We start from the raw sequence: 18279 nt of genomic DNA on the forward strand, positions 1-18279 counted from the left end.
CAAAAGGGAAGCCCCCACCCCCCACCTCCCCAGAGCTGACAACCGAATGCGTTGTAAGCGATGCAAACTCCCATTCCGGATCCCCTTCCGAGCAAAAGCCACGCATAGGGAAGGCTGCCTCTCTCTCAAATCGTATGCAAAACCACCGCACATGGCTTTCATTTTAAAAGCAAAGGGCCATAGGACGGGTGTTTGGGTTTTTTTTAATGCAATGTGCCCCCCCCCGCTCCAGAGGAGGGGGTGTGGAGAGAGAGACCCTCGCTCTTTTGGCAAAACGGGACGCGGACCCCCCAAACCCACAAGCTTTGCCTGCCTTCCTCCAAGCCCAGCAATTTGCAGGCACGAAGCAGCTGGGCTGTGTGTGTGTGTTTGGCTTATTTCTTTCCCTCCACCTCCACCCCGGCTGCCCATCTCCTCCCAGTCCATTGCAACTGGATCTCTCCTTCCCTGCCCCCCCCCCCCCCAGTGGCACACTTGATGCATTTATGAAGACGGGAGGGAGAGAGAAAGAGGCTCGCTTCCCCGCGCGGCAGTTTCAGGAAAGCCGTTTTTCGTCTCTCTCTCTCTCTCTCTCTCTCTTTTGCAACGCGATGCAAAGACAGGAAGAGGACCGGGGAGGGGCGGAGGGGCTTTTCCTCTCTCTTTTGCAAGGTCTGCTCCGATCCCGCTCTTTCCCTCCCCTCCTCCCAGGAAACACCCCCCTCCTCTGCCCCCCACCCCCGGCCCGATCGCTTCCCTTTTGCACCCGCGCCGAGGACCAGGAGAGTGGATGCTGGTCTGTCTTTCCGTAGATAAGAGAATATACATTTTTTTGCAAAAAAAAAGGAGAGGGGGGTTACTCACGTTCTGTGCATCCGAGGCCCCTGCAGCCTCCCCCCGCCGGCTGGAGCACATCCGTGCCTTCCTGATTTGCTTGCCTTCCTCCCCCCCCCCCCCCGGGCCGCTTCTTCCTCGCCTCTTATTTTAAAGCTCCAGAATCGACACCCTTTGAGGAAAGGGAGGGGGGAGGGAAGGAGGCGAAGAGAGAATTGGAAAGCAAGCTTTGAAGAAGAAGAAAAAAAATACTGGCTGGCAGGGTCTCCACTGCGCACGCGTCCCCCAGCCCCAGCGATTGACTTCCTAAAGCAACTGCTGTTTTGCACTTCCTCGCGTCAAGAGCGAACCAACCAGCCCCCTTCCCGCTCCCCCCCCTCTCTCTCTCCACCTCCCTCTTCCCGGGACCGGGCAGTAGGGGTTGCCACCCCACCCCCAGCTCATGCACACGCATGCATGCGCACATGCACACCTTTTCCCGGGTGCATGCATGCGTTGCAAAACCCAGCGCCTGCTGCTGCACCGTGCAAAAAAACCGCTCAAGCAGCAGGCAGAGAGAGAGAGGCTTGCAAATAGGAGAAAGAAAATCGAACCTGCTCGCCATCTGCATTGCATCCGCCGACGGCGCAAGTTGCAGAGCGGAGTAGTATTTTTTTGGGGGGGGGTTGGGGGTTTTGAGGTGTGTGTATGTTTTTAAGGGGCTCCGCACGTGAGAAAGTTCAGACTGCGCTCCGTTTTGCGCGCTCCTTCGCCACGCGCTTTTCTTTGAACCGCTTTGATTATTATTAGCGTTATTTTTGTTGGAGTTTAACCTGGGCTGGCATTCGGATTCGGGGCAGAGCGCAGCCGAAAGGAATGGGCAGGTGTGGAGGGCCAGGAGTGCCTCTGGGCACGTGCAAAGCGCCCTTCCTTCACCGTTTGGATAGTTAGCGCGAAAGGAGGGTGGTAGCCTTCCTGACGCTCCCGGTGGGGGAACTCGAAGAGGTGGCTCCCCAAGCCTCTCACCTGCCGCCCAGGTGAGTGGATGCGGGAGTCACTGCGCATCTGCTACCTCTTCTTCCAGGAAATGCTGGAGAGCGCCTTTATTGCAGTGATAGCTCACCCTTTTCTCCAAGGAGCAAATGTGACTTGCAGGATTTTTAACACATTAATCCCACAACAGCCCTGTGAGATAGGCAAGGCTGAGAGACAGTGACTGGCCCAAGGGCTATTTCTGCCCCAATGGGGACGGCAACATGCAAAATCGTCAGTTTCATAAAATAACAGGCTACCATAAATGCTCTATTAGAAGCACACTCAAGAATTTACAGGGGTCCACATTATCACATTTATTGTGGCCCTTTAGGCCACCACCACAATGGCAGAGAGGGGATTTGAACCCTTGTCTCCCAGGTCCTAGTGCATGACAACCATAGTTCAAATCTCATTGCAGCCACAAGCTGCTAAGGAGCCTTAAGGCAGGGCACTATTCTGCTTAGCCTCAACACAAGCACACGCAGCCTCAACCACTTGCAGGAAGGGGTTAATCATACTGGCCTGCCTTATGGGGCTGGTGTGTCAGGATTAGGGTGACCAGGTATGTTTCGGGCTTTGAACATTTGCAATTGGCTATATGTGCCAAGACTTATTTCTTAACCAGCTTCATTGTCAGCTGGACCATAGGTCCGACTCCATAGACCCTGCCATACAGAGGAGAGGCAGTGTGGTTTAGTGGTTACAGTGCTGGACTAGGACTGCAATCCTAGAATGCTCCCCTAGTTGTGATGCTCAGTGGATGGCCTTTAGCCTGAGACCCATCTCTCAGGGTTATTGCAGCAATAAAAATGGAAAGGTGTGATACAAATGTAATAAATAAAGACATTTTTTTTAAAAAAAATTGTGGCACCATTTCCCAAGGCCCCCTCATAGCACAGGTGATGGCTAATGCACACACCTCCCAAGGATCATAATTGCTGCTGCTCTGGATTCATAATCATTGCTTTTGTGTCATAATAATAATAAGCGATTTCTGGTATCTGCACGTGTGGAGACGCATTTTCCGGTGCCACTCAGCGAGTCGCCCTGCTGCGCTGGTTTAGTGCAGTGTGCGGGGGATTTGTCGAGCCGGTCGCTCAGTTCGGGGGTGGCTTGTGGGCCAGTAAAATGGTCTTCGTGGGCTGCACATTGCTAACCCTTGGCTTAGGACATGAAAAAAATACATAGCTGCAACATAACAAAAGTAGTCATAAACAACGAATAACATGTTAAAAAACCCCCACAGCCAATTTGAAGTTTTTCCACATAAATCAAAATAGGATCTCAAATATAGGTACAAAAAGGCTGCCCGGTTCTGAGCTAGCTGCAGTTTCCAAAATGTACGCTTTGAGCAGTTCCAAATTAAAAGACGCAAGCAGTGTTAGCGACACCCTGGTTTTTAAGTCAGTTCTTGTTAAAAGAGACCTGGACTGTAAGGGCTTTGAAGACTTAAAACCGTTTACATCCCTGGAGCTGCTTGCTCTAGAGAAGTTGCATGATCCTGCAGTAAAAGCAGGGGTCAGCAACCTAAGGCCCATGGGCCACAAACGGCCCATGGGGCACGTTTAACCAGCCCATGGACCCCCACCGCCTGCTCAGTTGGCTCCTGTGTGTCATACTAAACTGGCGCAGACCAGAGTGGGGACTGCCTTCCGTGACATTGGCCGGCTTCCCATTGGCTGCAGGAAGCTCCTGCAGTCAATGGGAAGCTGCGCAAGCCTCCTCCGTGCTGGAAATAGCATTTGCTCATGCGTGTGTGCACACTCCGGCCCACCGCGGTGTCTGCGGGACCGTGAACCTTCCCAAGCCACAAAAGCCTTGCCAACCCCTGAGTAAAAGGCCTGGAAATTGAGGGCTGCTTGCAAAAAGATTGCTAGGAACTTTAAAGCACTACAGTTTGTTCATATGCCTGCCCTCCATTTGGATAGCATTAGTGGAGTTCATTATGAATAAGAGGCGAAATGCATTCACATAATAACATTGGAATCGTCTTGCTGGATTGGAACAAAAGCCTATCTAGTCTCACCGTGGCCAGTCAGCTTTCTCAAAGGGAATCCCACAAGCAGGTAAAGGTAAAGGGACCCCTGACCATTAGGTCCAGTCGTGACCGACTCTGGGGTTGTGGCGCTCATCTCACTTTACTGGCCGAGGGAGCCGGTGTACAGCTTCCGGGTCAAAGGGCCAGCAAGACTGAGCCGCTTCTGGCAAACCAGAGCAGCGCATAGAAACACTGTTTACCTTCCCGCCGGAGTGGTACCTATTTATCTACTTGCACTGGTGTGCTTTCAAACTGCTAGGTTGGCAGGAGCAGGGACCGAGCAACGGGAGCTCACCACATCGCGGGGATTCGAACCACCAACCATCTGATTGGCAAGTCCTAGGCTCTGTGGTTTAACCCACAGTGCCACCCGCTTCCCACCCCACAAGCAGAATTTGAGTGCAATAGGTTTGTTCCCAAGCGACTGATATCCAGAGGAATACTATAGAGCTCTGATCCTGGAGACAACATATAGCCCATCATGACCAGTAGCCCTTGAGAACCTTCTCCATGAATTTTTTTAACGCTCCTTTCAAGTAAAAGTTGGAATCCATCAAGAGAAAAAACTCGTGTAGAAATTGCATGATCTCGGCAAACGCTTTCGTTTTCCCCAAAACCTTTCCGTTTCCTTGCCTTCAAGGGTTGGAAATGTGAAAATCTCTCGCATGCCTTTTCCAGTGCCAACGTGAAAATCCAGTTTGCCCTGAAAGGAGCCCTATGCTCAACATCGTCTGCACCTTAAATTCCGAAGGCTTGTCTCAGTAAACTTGGGAGGAAGGATTAAAAGAGGGAGCCAAGCATCTGATATTGATGAGACCCAGAGAAGGTGCTCATCTGGAGATTTTAACACCTTTATCTTCCAGGTAGTCTGGGCCCAAACCTTAGCTTGTCGTGTCTTCCAGTCTTGGACTCGTAGTTTGCTCATCCCACCCCAAGCAAACTTTGGTTGTCTGGGGTGGGGGGAAACAAACCATCAGCCCAGGTGTAAAGGACACTGCAGTCTTAACACCTGTGGTTTGCAACTTGTGGTGACACAGCAGAGTGAAGGAATGTGGCAGAGACTTTTGTTGGATGTTCTCCAATATGCTGTCTGTCTGTGTTTAGCAACGGTTAGCACAGGAGCAGGGAACATACAGCCATCCAGATGTGGTTAAATTTCTAGCTTCCATCAGCCCAGCCAGAGTGACCAATGATCGGGGATGATTTTGAAATAAATTTAAAAAATTGTCCAGTAGCACCTTAGAGACCAACTAAGTTTGTTCTGGGTATAAGCTTTCGTGTGCATGCACACTTCTTCAGATACACTGAAGATCCAGAACAAACTTAGTTGGTCTCTAAGGTGCTACTGGGCAATTTTTTAATTTTTATTTATTTATTTCGACTGCGTCAGACCAATTCAGCTACCTACCTGAATCTGGGATGGATTGTTTGTTTGTTTGTTTTCTATGCCACCCTTTATCCGAGGACCACAGGGCAGTTTATGAACACAAAAATATGCGAGGCGGTAACAAACAGATACAATAAACCCTCTATAGGTAGTTTAATCAGCCAGAGGCCAGTGGGGTGGTGGGAGGAAAAGGAATGTTTTTGCCTGACATCTAAAGATATGTAACAATTGCGCCAGGTGAGCCTCCCTGGGGAGAGTACCCCAAAGACAAGGCGCCACCGCAGAAAAGGCCCTGTTCTCATGTTGCCACCCCCCGGACCTCTTGCGGAGGAGGCACGTGAAGAAGGGCCTCAGAAGATGATCTCAGGGTGTGGGGCGGTTCATATGGGGAGAGGCGGTCCTTGAGGTATTGTGGTTCAAATTCCAGATGGGAACAACATCTGGAATGGCACTCATTCCCCACCCCTGCCTTAACGTGTTGTGGCTTACCTGTTCCCTTCTCATATTGGGCTTCCATCACCTCCCAGCCGGCATGGGCAATGGTCAGGCCTGATGGGAGTTGTAGTCTGGTAGCTAACCATGGTCTACACCAGGCATGGCCAAACTCGGCCCTCCAGATGTTTTGGGACTACAACTCCCATCATCCCTAGGTAACAGGACCAGTGGTCAGGGATGATGGGAATTGCAGTCCCAAAACATCTGGAGGGCCAAGTTTGGCCATGCCTGGTCTACACTGATTGGCAGAGACTGTCAGTGGTTTCAGTCATGGAATTTTTTCCATCTCTACCGGGGAGTAAGCACAAGACTTTCTGAAGACAAAGCGTATTCTCCATCACTGGTCTGTGGCCCTTCCTGTGTTTGAGCTCTATCATGGTGGGAAATGTTTGTCAGTTGTTTGGGGTTTCTTTTAGGAACGGAAGGAACTGTCAATTTTGTTCTGCTCAGTTTCTATTTCCCCCCCACAATGTCAAATTCAATTTTCTACAGATCTGCAGCAATTTACATTTTTGTTTTAAACCCAACTGTCATGTACATTCCAGCATTTTTGTGTCATTTTCTCCCAATAAGCACATTTTTGTACGCAGATTTGACTCATGCACACCATTTTCAAGCAATTTCCTTACATGGAATCATTTATTTTATTTATTTATTTTGCATGTTGTTTTCACTAGTATATTCCTTTTTACACATGCTTTTCCCCAATAATGGCATTTTGGTCAAATCGTTTGGTTGGAGAGCTGTACCGCAAAGGTCAGGTAAGTGCGAATTTCATTGAATGGCTGTGTTTTGGTACTCAAGAAACTGTGAATCGGATAAATTCATCTTTAAATAGGAACTGAATCAAATTTATCACCCATCTCTAGTTTCCCCCCCACTTTGTCTACTGCACATTTGTAATAACCGGGCGGGGGGGGGGGCTGGAAGATTTCCAGCAGATGTGGTTAATGCAGTTTATCTGTATGAATTTGTTATTATTATTATTATCCAGCAATTGTCGTAGGCAATGGCAGTGACCTTTAATCTTTTCTCACACTCTCAGATCTGGAAGGAGCGACTGCGATAAACAGGAATCGTCTGCAATATTGTTTGGGTTTTGTTCCTGTATTTGAGCTGAGTTTTCTAAGGACCCATCTCGACTTTTGCCCTGACTTTTCTTTAGGTGGGGGCAGCAAAAGTTGTGCTATGATTTAACCACCTCAAGTGCCCTGGTAAAATCAGGACACCCCGTTTTTTCGCACAAGAGCACTGGCCAATTTGGGCACCACAATCTCAGACTACAAACTTTTTAGGGAGCCGTGATCTCGCACGGTGCCCTCCCAAGCCTGTCTTTTGGTGCCATGATCTTCCACACGTCACATGATTCGCCCAGCCCTAGAAGCTGCAAATGCCGTTGTTTTTTTTGTGTGCCCTGGTAGGAGGGTATGAAAGCACCCCCCTCCATGGAACATCTATGGCATTAAAAGTTACAAGATTTCAGCCACAGGACATGCCCCAATTAGAAACAGAGTAGTATTTATTCTGAAACCTTTGCAGGTTCTAACAATATTGAAGGCATGATCGTGTACAACTACCCCAATACCTATCACAAGGGCGAATTCTCCCGAAGGCAGAATAAAAATTATGTCTGTAGGTCGGAGGCAAGTTGGTAGAACACTACCATTTGGACTGGATTTGAAAATCTAAAATCTTAAGAAGAGAACATGGCATGATACAAAACAAGGCGAGCCTTTGATTCCAGGAGAAAGTGGTGCAGAACAAATAGTAAGGGACGTATTGGGGTTAATCATAACAGCATAGATTGCAAATGAATGCAAAACAGTTTGTAGATGCAGCTGTGCTGTCTGAAAACTGTAGAAAGCTGCCTTCTATTACTTGGGCTACAAGAGTGTATACAGTCTGCTTTCAGTTCATGGGAGTCCTTTCTAAGGTAAAGGTAAAGGTACCCCTGCCCGTACGGGCCAGTCGTGTCCAACTCTAGGGTTGCGTGCTCATCTCGCTTAAGAGGCCGGGAGCTGGCGCTGTCCGAAGACAGTTCCGGGTCACGTGGCCAACGTGACGAAGCTGCAGCTGGCGAGCCAGCACCAGTGCCGCTCACGGAAACGCCGTTTACCTTCCCGCTATAAAGCGGTACCTATTTATCTACTTGCACTTAAGGGTGCTTTTGAACTGCTAGGTGGGCAGGAGCTGGGACCGATAGACGGGAGCTCACCCCGCCGCGGGGATTCGAACCGCCGACCTTACGATCAGCAAGTCCTAGGCACTGAGGTTTTACCCACAGCGCCACCCGCATCCCTATTCTATGTGAGAGACTATTGTTATAGACATTATAGGGTTGGGGAATGCCTGATTATCGTCTTCCAAAGCAACTACTCTATTCCGAACTTAAAAATGGAAAGCGTAATGCTGGTGGTCAACAAAAGAGGTTTAAAGACTGTCTCAAGGCAAATCTTTAAAAATGTAGTATAAACACCAACAATTGGGAAACACTGGCCTGCGAGCACTCCAATTGGAGAACAGCCTTTACTAAAGGTGTTATGGGCTTTGAAGATACTCAAACTCAGGACGCAAGGGAGAAACGTGCTAAGAGGAAGGCACGCTTGTCAAACCCTCACCGTAAACAACAATTGCCCAGAAACCTATGTCCCCACTGTGGAAGGACGTGTGGATCCAGAATTGGCCTCCATAGTCCCATAAGGACTCACTGTTGAGACTGTGTTTATAATCTTACTCTGTTGCGAGGGATCGCCAAAGAAGAATGAAGAAGGGTTGGGGGAGAAGCGAGGGGGAGAGACCGATGGGGGGGGGGAGAGATTGGGGGCAGTGAACTTTCATTCTTTTCCATAGTGTTTGTGTGAGGTTTTTGTGACACGTCACGTGGGAAGTTTCTCTTCCTGTTCATTTCCTAGTTTTCATTGTTAGTGATAGAGATTGATTTAGACCAGGGGCCAGCAAACTTTTTCAGCAGGGGGCCGGTCCACTGTCCCTCAGACCTTGTTGGGGGCCAGACTATATTTTGAAAAAAATAAATGAACGAATTCCTATGTCCCACAAATAACCTAGAGATGCCTTTTAAATAAAAGCACACAATCTACTCATGTAAAAACATGCTGATTCCCGGACCGTCTGCGGGCTGGATTGAGAAGGCGATTGGGCCAGATCCAGTCCTGGGCCTTTGTTTGCCTACCCATGAGCTAGACCAGGCATCCCCAAACTTGACCCTCCAGATGATTTGGGACTACAGCTCCCATCATCCCTAGCTAACAGGACCAGTGGTCAGGGATTATGGGAATTGTAGTCCCCAAACAGCTGGAGGGCCAAGTTTGGAGGTGCCTGAGTTAGACCCATGGCCCATCTATCTCGGTGGCTCTCCAGGAATTTCTGGGAACCTTTTGCGAACCTTCCTTGCCTGGAGTTTTTGGGGACTGAACCCAAGACATTTCGCATGCAGACCAGCTGCTCTACCGCAGAGCAAATTTTGCTATTCGCAAGAACAGCAGTCCACCTTGAATTACATTTTATATCAAAAATCTCATGTGCGTGTGTGAGAGAGAAAGAGGGTGGAAGCCTTTGAGAAGGGGGGTGGGGCATAATAGTATACCTAGCTTGGAAAGAATGTGGCTTATTCTCACATGCCTTTCCTCTGTACTTTAAACCTCCCTGTTTGAGTGCTCTTTTATCTCCCCTCCCCCGCAAAGATAATGGGCATTGCCATTCAAATGGTGCACAGGTTCTCAAACTTAATCCGTTCCGGAAGTCCATTCCAAAACCAAAGCATTCTAAAACCAAGGTGCGTTTTCCCATAGAAAGTAATTCAAAATGGCTTAATAAGTTCCAGACTTTTCAAAACAACCCCTAAAACAGTAATTTCACGTGAATTTTACTATCTAAGGAGACTATCGATCCACAAAATGAAAGCAATTATCAATGTACTGCAGGCACACAATCAATCAGCTGATAGCTGAACTGGGTTCCACACAGTCACGAAAACAAAAGAGAAAAGAGCCACAAAAACGTAAAAGAAATAGCAAAAAGAGACAGACCTCAGTGTAACACTCAAAATGGAGCACGTTCAGCTTCTGAAAAAAGTTCGCAAACCGGAACACACACTTCCAGGTTTGCAGTGTTTGGGTTCCAAGTTGTTTGAGTACCAAGGAGTTTGAGAACCAAGGTACCACTGTATCATAGATGTAAACTTTTCCCTTTTCTTGCGAGGAATCCTATTCAGAGTAAGGGAATTTCCCTTTAAAAAAGGGAAACGTTGACAGTGATGCACTGTGTGTGATATTTATTCAAAATATTGAATATTTTATTCAAGTTGGCATCTCTGGGTGGCACGGAGCTGCAGGGCTAAGCTGATCCTAGAAAGCTTTCTCTCTGTTTGTAGGAATGAGTTAAACTGTTCTATCCTCCCAGTCACAAATCCTACAGCTTTTGACCCAGAAGAAGCCCTTTCACATAGATAACAGCTGGCAGTCGTTTTAGATTGTACAGTCTAAGGACAAGCTAATCATGTTTTTTTTGGGTGGGAGGAGTTTTGGACTTGACGTCTAATTGCTCCCCCACTCAGTGGGCTGTACCAATGCTAGCCTTACTCACAGTAGACCCATTGAAATTATAGACATGGGTAACTTAGGCCCATTCATTTCAGATGGGGAGCTCTGTGTGTGTGCAATTATTTTTAAGATCCTTTCAAAACTGCTTATTAAAAAAACCCTCTAGGTGGTAGAACTACAAAAGAAAAACAATAAAGCAGTGTTTCTTTTCAATTAATATTTTATTATGAGAATTTTAGTTATAGAGAAGAAAAAGTGCAAACAAATAAGTAAAAAATAATAAGTAAAAAGATACTCTAAGTATAGTCAGGTACACTTCCAAACATTATTATATAGATATTTAAGTAGTATTATTGTCCCAATACATATATGATTATAAATAACCTACTGTATTCTGTATAAACTCATTCCAAATGTCAACATATTTATCCAAACAAAGTCTGTGGCTATAAGCAATCCGTTCATATGTTGCGGCTGTTGTCATGTCGTCAATCCATTGATTAAAGGGTTTGTTATTGCTTAATTAACTCAGTCTTTTTATATTTAAAGATTTAAAAACCCAGAGTTTATAAAATGCAGGAATTCAGTAATAAGAGAGTCCATTCTTATGGGTCAGGCAAGCCTGGGCAAAAATATACCGTATTTTTTGCTTGGTAATTCCTAAAAAGTAAGGGGAAATATGTGTGTGCATCTTATGGAGTGAATGCAGGCTGTGTAGCTATCCCAGAAGCCAGAACAGCAAGAGGGATTGCTGCTTTCACTGCGCAGCGAACCCTCTTGCTGTTCTGGCTTCTGAGATTCAGAATATAATTTTTCTTGTTTTCCTCCTCCAAAAACTAGGTGCGTCTTATGGTCTGGTGCGTCTTATAGAGTGAAAAATACGGGTGCATCTTTATTAGATTTATTTATTTATTTATTTATTTATTTATTTATTTATTTATACCACCCTTCACCTGAAACTGGGCAGTTCATGCTAAAAATGAATTAGACACATTAATGTGAAGGTAGGTTGCTAGATTATTGTCTGTTTGCAATGACTGGTAACATTAAGGGGCGGCGTCTGTTTGATTGCCAGATGCCCGAGGCAAAGAACGGGGTATTGTTAACTGCATCATGCACCTTCCCAGAGGCATCTGGCTGCCTCCCTGTTAGAGATGATGCTCCACAAGAGTGAGTCTTTGGTCTGTTCCGGCAAACTACCGTCTCTATATGACGCACCGGACCATAGGAGGGGGAGAACAGGAGAGAAAAAAAATTCTCCCCCTCTCTGCACAGCGCCCCTTCAGAGAAGCACTAGGAGAAATGGAGCCCCTCCAGCGGTAGTGCCTCTCCAGCGAAGCAAAGCCTGGAGAGCAAGAGTGATCGGAGTGTGGTGGGAACTCCTGCTGCGCTCTGAAGGCTTGCGGATAGCTGCCTGAAGCTCCCGGAGCATAGAGGGAGTTCCTGCTGAGCTCCGGGGGCTTCAGGCGGCTTCGGCAAAAGCAACGCGAATCCAAGGAGCGCGGGGGGAGTTCTCCCTCTGCGCTCTGGAGGCTTCGCGTTGCTATCGCTGAAGCCAAGGAGCCTGCATTCGCTCCATAGGATGCACACACATTTCCCCTTCATTTTTGGAGGGGGAAAAGTGCGTCCTATAGAGCGAAAAATACGGTAGTTCGAAGACGGCGAGACATCCCGCCAGATAACACCAGCACATCACGAAGCAGAATATTATGTGGGCATTGCTGGTGAATATTATTCCAGTGGCAAATGCAGATACCCTTGCCAGAGCTCAATGCCAGAGCATCTCCTTTGCATGTAGAAGGTATCGGGTTCAATTCCCGGCATCTCCAGGTAGGACTGGGAGAGATTTCCCATCTGAAACTCTGGAGGGTTGCTGCCAGTCCGTGCAGACTATACTAAGTTAGATGGACCAATGGTCTGACTCAGTGTCAGATAGTTCCTGTGATCCTAAATGTTTAAGATAGGGACACAAAGTCTCCCTTTTATTTGCATTTTAAAAAAATTTCCTATAGAAAAGAGGGAGTCACTTTTTCAACCACTTAGGCTGTGCCCCTGACTCCACTTACCTGTGGGTTAGCCCCATTGAATTCAATAGGATTCACTTCTGGGTCGGCTCTTAGCGTCTCCACCCCCATCGTTCTGCCTGGACACTGAGGTCCAGTGTTGAGGGCCTTCTGGCGGTTCCCTTGCTGCGAGAAGCTAAGTTACAGGGAACCAGGCAGAGGGCCTTCTCGGTAGTGGCGCCTTCCCTGTGGAACGCCCTCCCACCAGATGTCAAAGAGAAGAACTACTACCAGACTTTTAGAAGACATTTGAAGGCAGCCCTGTTTAGGGAAGCTTTTAATGTTTGATGTATTATAGTATTTTAATATTTTTGGGGAAGCTGCCCAGAGTGGCTGGGGAGGCCCAGCCAGATGGGCAGGGTATAAATAATAAATTATTATTATTATTATTATTATTATTATTATTATTATTATGGTTTAACCACAGCGCCACCCGCGCCCCTTTCTATACATAGGGTGGGGCAGAAAATGTTCAAAAGTGAACTTTATCACCATAAGTTCATTATTTAAATGCTTTAGAGGAGTGGTTGCTAAACAGAGGCTTGGGGAGAAACAGCTTTCAAGCTGGTTGCCAAGGCGACCAGGAAAGTGACAGAAGAAACTGCTGGAGATCTGTGATGAAGGTTTCTGTGATATAGGTTTTCCTTGTGCTGAAGAGGAAACCCACTTCATAGAAATACTGCTTGCCTCTTCAGTCATATATCGTTTGTTTTTATCTGGTATTTTTATGCTGTGAACCTGCCCTAAGATCTACTGATCAAGGGTGGTACACAAATTTAATAAATACGATAAATAAATAAATAAATGAACAAACCTGACAGTATATTGTCGCCTCCCCCATTGCATACATATAGCATTGCTGGTCCCAGCCACAAAGGGCAAATTAATGTCTGAGTTTGAATGTTTAGTCTTTTTGCTCTCCTGTAGTTGCCAAAACACAAGGAATTTCTGCAAAGAATAAACACAACAGAATAGCAGTTCTCAGTGCAAGAAAGTGTTATTAGATTTATAAGGTCTAAGATATGAAATAAATGTTCATAAATGTACCAGGCAAACACATACTGTACGCAAGTATATAAACCGTGTGTCTGAAATAGTACAGTAGAGCAATTCCGAAGCCATTTTGACTCTCCCAAATTGACCTCAAATATTTCTCTGCAAGGAGGAAGGAAATGGGAAAAGCTTTCCAGTTGTCTTTGGACTGTAGGGACTTACACCTCCCTGTAAACACAGTCTGGCAAGTATCTGTTAAGCTGAGCACACTATCAATATGTGCAAGAGATTCAGGAACTAAGTATTTACCATCTCCAAGGAATGGCCAGGCTACCCAGAAAAGGCAAGCAGAAAAGGCATTATCAGGTATCCTGGCAGACAGGAGAGAAGCAACACACTCAAATTTCTGCTGGGGACCACCTCTTTCTGTGATGTATGTATGATGTTTTTTTGGGGGGTGGCCTTGAGCTATAGGGGAGGCAGTTTCAAAAGTCTATTAATAAAGATCAGGCTTGCTAGCTGCTTTGCTTCTCAACATACACTGGTTGGCCTCTGTTATTTTCTCCTACCCATAGAGAGCCTACATAAGGACTCTAGTATACGGCCTCTTGGGTACCCCATAAGGGACAAAGCAGCAGTTTTTTCTTATAACAAAATTTTAAGAGTTACTGCAGAGGGAGTTTCTCAGATCTTTGGGACTTGCAAGAGAAACAAAGATGTCATGGGCTGGAATCCATTGAAATTGTCCTGCATTAGCCCTGTGGGGTTCTTAACCAGGGATTCTTTTTCAGGATCGATGGGATAAGATACAGTGATCACCTCTGGGTTAGATAGGCTAACAAGGAGGTCAGATTAATTCATAGAGGAGGGTAAGCCTATCAGAGCGGCATGACTTTTGGGGCTTGCGAAAGACGTTGCAGTGTGTCCTCCTCGCCTGCAGGGGTGCTCTTTTTTAGGGTTCCAACTTGCCAGCCATGCCTCCCTCCAAGGCACTATACATACATGCCCATTGCAAAGTATGGTATATTTGCAATGTATCCCTATGGGACCGCCTCTCCTGGTATGCCCCACGGAGGACCTGAAGGTCCACAAATGACAACATTTTGGAGATCCCAGGTCGCAAGGTGGTTAGATTGGTCTCAACTAGGGACAGGGCCTTCTCAGTGCTGGCCCCGACTTGGTGGAACGCTCTGTCACAAGAGACCAGGGCCCTGTAGGATTTGACATCTTTCTGCAGGGCCTGCAAGACAGAGCTGTTCCGCCTGGCCTTTAGTTTGGACTCAGTCTGACCCTTATGTTTCCCTCCCCTTACGGTCTTGATTTATCAGCCACTTTAAAATGAGGCTGCATTTAAATTGCATTTTAACCTGTACTTTAAATTGCCCCCCCCCCTTATGTTTTTACTGTGATTTTATTGGTGTTAGCCGCCCTGAGCCCGGCTCTGGCAGGGGAGGGTGGGGTATAAATAAAATTATTATTATTTGTTGTTGTTGTTGTTGTTATAGTATACTTAGTCTAGAATAAAGAACAAAGGCAGAAAGGAAAAAAGTATTTGAAAAAGGGAAACCCAAAGAGAGAGGAACAGACGGGAGAGAAAGAGAGAGAAAAGATGAGAGAGAGAAAAATAAAGATAAGAGGACTTCTGGCTCTCTGTCCTGCAGCTACATATGATATTAAGATCCAATCATTCTATCTTCCATAAACCAGTATTTTTTTCAACCTTCAGCTATGACAAGTTAATTTTCTATGTCACGCAGAAACTCCACAAGAAATTTCCAATCCTTAATAAGTGTCAGGAATGATTTTTCTCTAATTAAACACGTTAACCTGGCCATCTCACCCAATAGTTTTATCAGCCAATTCTCCTATAGCTGGGAATGCTGTATCTTTCCCTCGAAAGACATGTGCCTCCCTCCCTCTGAGAACTGTAGGTCTGTGAAGGGAACAGGCGCCTCCTAAAAGTTCTCAGCATCCTTTTAACAAACTACAGCTCCCAGAATCCTTGGAGGGGCGGGGATAAAGACAGGTTTTTTCTTCCTTTCTCATCACACTCGAATTGAGGAGGGAGAATGCAAGGAAGCTGAGCGCTGGAAGATTCAGGACAGAGAAAAGAAAGGCAGCGTATAGTTGAAACTATGGAACTCACTGCCACTGGAGGCAGGGATGGCCACAGACTCGGATGACTTTAAAAGATAGATCCAGCAGCTTCGCTTATGCTCTGGCTCTCAGTCAGGCCCTGAGCTGTGCCTGAGTTTCCACTTCGCCAGGGAGGGCCATAGATCGATGGTGTTTTGCGCTTAGAAGCTCCCAGCTTTAATCCTCAGTGTTTCTGAGCAAGGCTGGGAGTTATGTGCTTAGGTGAATAGGATCCAAAATGAAGCAGTCTGATTGGTCCTAGAACAATAGGATCCAAAATGCAGCAGTCTGATTGGTCCTAGAACAATGCAGCATTATGATTGATCCGCAGGAGCCACCCAATCCAGCTCCAGGTGGAAGTGAATCCGCAACCTGATTGGCCTACAGGTGAATCCCAGAATTAGCCAATCACATGGGGCCCATTGTGTAAATAATGTATATAAAGCAGACATCTTGGGGGAACTTTCATTCCTCCTCACCACTATGAGCTGAATAAGGAGCATGAAATCCACTCTTGACTCCGAGTATATTTCACTGGGAGAGATTGCATGCCTGAAAGCCTGAAGAGCCTCTGCCAGTCAGTGTAGGCAGCACTGAGCTATATGGACCAGCCAATCTGACTCAGTAGAAGGCAGTTTCCATCATCTACTCCCTCCCCAAGCACTTGGACTTCTGTAGCTGTTCTGAAATTCCCATCTGGCTCTCTGACTTCTTAGCTTCTGTTGCTCTGGAAGAGATGGTGTGTCTGTGTTTGTGTGTAGGGTTGTGTCTCTGAGAGCTGGCCAGCAAGCCATGCGACTGGTGTGGGAACCTTCAGTCCTGGGGCAAGCAAGCCCTGAGTTCAAGAGCACGCTCTTCCTCTGTGGTTTGCAACAACCGGTGCTCAGAACCATACTGTCTCCGACAGAGGAGGTAGGGCATAGCTGTCAAACTCCGTAGTCATTGAAATCAAAGCCATCATAACCATTAAAATATAAGGTAAAGGTCAAGGGACCCCTGACCATTAGGTCCAGTCGTGGCCGACTGGGGTTGCGGCGCTCATCTCGCTTTATTGGCCAAGGGAGCCGGCGTACAGCTTCTGGGTCATATGGCCAGCATGACTAAGCCGCTTCTGGCGAACCAGAGCAGCGCAGGGAAACACCGTTTACCTTCCCACCAGAGAGATACCTATTTATCTACTTGCCCTTTGACGTGCTTTCGAACTGCTAGGTTGGCAGGAGCAGGGACCGAGCAACGGGAGCTCACCCCGTCGCGGGGATTCGAACCGCCGACCTTCTGATCGGCAAGTCCTAGGCTCTGTCGTTTAACCCACAGCGCCACCCACATCCCCTTATAGGCACCCATAATTAGCACCCAAAATATAAGCACCCATAGTTAAAGCACGCAATAAAATAACCCCCGTAAAGCAGCACAGGAGTTAAAGCAGGGAATGCGAGCTGACCGTATTATTATTATTTATTAATTTCTCCCCGTTCCTTGTTGTTTCCTTCTGAGCTGCGTTCTTCTGTACAACCAGTAGGTGCCACCCAACTCCAGCAATCGGGAACTCAATTTCCTGGGCCCACAACAGAGGACAGACCCTTCTCTCTCTCTCTCAAGCAAGAAGGGGCCGTCTCACCCTCCCACAATGCCGTTTATTTCCTGCTAGCCATACGCTCACTCCTGCAGCCAAAGACTGAGATAAAAACCGATGCGTTAAAGATGACACGAATATGTCAAACCTTTCCCCTCTGCCTCTGTGACCTTGCCACATGCTTGCTCGTGGATCTCCCCAGTCTGATAAACACCCAAAGCTCCCTAGTCGTGTTTCCTTGGGGACAGAATCACAGGACACACATAAAACAAATTCACGCACAGGGGACAGTCGCAGGGAAACCAAAATACTTGTTTCCAAAGCTATTGTACTACCAACCTGACTGTATGCTTGAGAAACATGGACCACTTATCAACGCCATCTGAACTCCTTGAAAGATTCCATCAACGGTGTCTCCAAATTTTTTTACACATCATTCGGAAGCCGGGCAAACTAATGCCAGTGTACTGGAAGAAGCCAAGATCACCAGTGTCGAAGCAACGATTCTTCAACATCAGCTTCGTTGGACTGGTCATGTTGTGCAGATGCCTGATGGTCGTCTTCCAAAACAACTACTCTATTCCGAACTTAAAAATGGAAAGAGTAATGTTGGTGGTTAACAAAAGAGGTTTAAAGACTGTTTCAAGGCAATTTTTTTTTTAAAAAAGTAGTACAGTGGTACCTCGGGTTAAGAACTTAATTCGTTCTGGAGATCCATTCTTAACCTGAAACTGTTCTAAACCTGAGGTACCACTTTAGCTAATGGGGCCTCCTGCTGCTGCTGCGTGATTTCTGTTCTCAACCTGAAGCAAAGTTCTTCACCCGAGGTACTATTTCTAGGTTAGCGGAGTCTGTAACCTGAAGCGCCTGTAACCTGAGGTACCACTGTACAGTGGTACTTCGTGTTGCGTAACCTCCAGGTTACGGAATCTTTGGGTTATGGCTGTGTATACTGGAAGTGTATACTTCCAGGTTTTGCTGCATGCGCAGAAGGGCTCTATCACATTGCACGGGTGCACAGAAGCAGTGCCTCTAGTTACAGATTTTTTGGGGTGCGCACTGCACCCCGAAACGAATTAAATCCGTAACCAGAGGTATACCACTGTATAAACACCGACAACTGGGTAACACTGGCCTGCGAGCGCTCCAATTGGAGAACAGCCTTTACCAAAGGTGTCATGGGCTTTGAAGACACTCGAACTCAGGAC

At 46.9% G+C, this 18279-nt stretch overlaps 1 protein-coding gene across 1 annotated transcript in view; it reads right to left on the bottom strand.

The window, feature by feature from the left end:
* The window catches only part of RGS19 (regulator of G protein signaling 19), a 61367-nt gene extending 60243 nt beyond the window's left edge, over window positions 1–1124 (bottom strand). Inside the window, exon 1 of the mRNA XM_083744756.1 lies at window positions 844–1124. The gene's annotated coding sequence lies outside the window, so the exon portion shown is untranslated. The remainder of the gene's footprint in view (window positions 1–843) is intronic.
* Between the last annotated feature and the right edge of the window lie 17155 nt (window positions 1125–18279).

The sequence above is a fragment of the Podarcis gaigeae genome, assembly GCF_964106915.1.
Source record: "Podarcis gaigeae genome assembly, chromosome: 6".
Taxonomy (NCBI): Eukaryota; Metazoa; Chordata; class Lepidosauria; order Squamata; family Lacertidae; genus Podarcis; species Podarcis gaigeae.